The sequence below is a fragment of the Vollenhovia emeryi genome, unplaced genomic scaffold (assembly GCF_000949405.1).
Source record: "Vollenhovia emeryi isolate VEMERY1.0 unplaced genomic scaffold, V.emery_V1.0 DF939145.1, whole genome shotgun sequence".
Taxonomy (NCBI): domain Eukaryota; kingdom Metazoa; phylum Arthropoda; class Insecta; order Hymenoptera; family Formicidae; genus Vollenhovia; species Vollenhovia emeryi.
The window spans coordinates 3,407,399-3,409,513 of NW_011967221.1; the positions used below are offsets into that span (position 1 = coordinate 3,407,399).

The following is a 2,115-nucleotide window of genomic DNA, read 5'->3' on the forward strand; positions in this document are numbered from 1 at the left end:
AGAGAGAGAGAGAGAGAGACAGAGACGCGGCTCCGGGCCGGGGCGCTCCGCTCCATTGTCCGACGCGGGTGAAACACGCGGAGTTGTAACCCACATCAGCGATGAATATAGAAATCGTTAAAAGGCAAAACGTTGCACGGCCGGACGGTTACCTCGCGACGTGACGGCCGAGAGTCGTTTCGCTCGCCGGCCGCGCGAAACGATATATTTCCTCGCGGGGTATCGCGATTCAATTTCATTTACGTAATGCGCAACCGTCCCGGCGAGGCCCCCCTCCTCCCCCCGTTCTCGCGGGATATCCCAAAAATTTCACCCCCCCCATGCGCGCGCGCACCCTCGAAATAGATAAACGCGTGCGCGATAACGGAATTAAATGCGATACCCGCCGATACAATAATTGCTACAATCCCGCGATTCCTCGTTTATCGATTTAATTCTCAAACGTATACTTTCAATTCGTCCGCTAGAACGCGAGCGCGGCGAGGGGGTGGGTTGGCGGGGACGCCGCGGAGGGGCGGGGGAGGGGCGAGGAGAGCTCAAGCACCGCGCGCGCGGGGGAGAGCTCGCTCAAAAAAAAAAAAAAACTGCGCCCGCCAGAAAATCCTGTCGCGCGCGCACGCGCACGCACGCAACACGGTGTACTTATCGGTACATACAGCGTACATTGTCAATGACTCGCCGCGCCGCGTATTGCAGGCAAACAGCCGGACCAATGATATTCCACGTAGGGTAAATAAACAAGCCGGCCGCGGCGAGGAGAGGAAACGGCGTCGCGAAAATAACACTTTCCCCGCGCGCGCGCGCGCGCGATCAATTTTCTCCGCGGACTGTACATGCCTTTTTCGACAAAGCACTACGAAAACATTTCTTTTTTCCCCACCCCCGCCCCCGCCCGCGCCCCCACCGCCGCCGCCGTCGCCGCTGCTGTCGCCATCTCCGTCGCCGACGACGTCGTCGTCGTCGGCGTCGTCGGCGACGGAGACGCTCGCGGCCGCGATTTTATTCGCGGGATCATCTTAAAAGCATCGAAATTGGATTCGTACGCGCGCCCGACTCTCGTCCGCGGCGCGGCCGCGGCGCGCGCGAGAAATGCCAACGATATTATTCCGTCCGCAATAACAATGTAACCGTCTCTATCGATTCTCGAACATATGACAGATAATGGCCTCTGCTGCTTCCCCTTCTCCCTCTCCCCCCTCCCTCTCTCTCTCTCTCTCCATTACCTTTTGTTTTTCTTCCTTTCGTTTTTTTTCTCGTTCCGTTTTTTTTTCTTTATAATACATCGCGCGGACATTTGTCACGACGGGCCGCGCGTTATTGCCGTTCGGTGAAAGCCGATCCCGCGGTGGCCGAGTGCGAGAGAGAAATGTCGAAAACAATGCAATTTCTCATTAAATAGTCGTTAGGACAATGCGAGTTGAGGTGGCTGCGTTAAATCGGGTTAAGGCACATCTATAAATACCTCACTAACTGAGAACGAGAGGGAACGAGACGGAGAACGGTATGTAGCAGAGCCGGTGCGCGAGAGACAGACGGAGGGGCAGGGGGCAGGGAGAGACAGAGAGAGAGAGAGAGAGAGAGAAAGAAAGAGGCACGGAGCGAACGGAGACCGCGGGGCAAACGGAGAAAGATACAACGGGGGAGAGCCGGGGCGGGAGCGAGCGAGCGAGCGAGAGGTACCGAGAGCGACGGAGAGAGGGAGTAAAAGGCAGAGTCGGCGGGAGACGCGCGAGTGCGAGATAAGGACGGAATCATAAACTTGACAGAGAGGATCGAAAATGAAACGGAGATGCACGGATAGACGGTGACGGTTTAAAGAAGCGAGAGAGAAGAGAGCGAGCGAGCGAGCGGGCGAGAGACAGAGAGAGAGAGAGAGAGAGAGAAAGAGCGAGCGAGCGAGCGAGAGAGAGAGAGAGAGCGAGCGAGCGAGAGGGTGGGGAGAGAACGAGAAGTAACCAGTCTATCTAATAGTATGGTACACATCGAAGATACATACAATGGTATTCGTTGCCAGATGTCTAACTACACGATCATCTCCCCACTATCCGGGCTACCCCCTCCCCTGTCCCCCCCCCCCCTGCCGCCCGCCCTCCCCACCACTCGTCACCACGCGTC

The 2,115-nt window shown here is 57.1% G+C and overlaps 1 protein-coding gene across 2 annotated transcripts in view; it reads right to left on the reverse strand.

Annotated features, from left to right (window-relative positions):
- LOC105566394 (mediator of RNA polymerase II transcription subunit 13-like) overlaps nucleotides 1–2,115 on the reverse strand; it is a 165,672-nt gene that overhangs the window by 162,541 nt on the left and 1,016 nt on the right. The gene's annotated exons all lie outside the window — the stretch shown is intronic.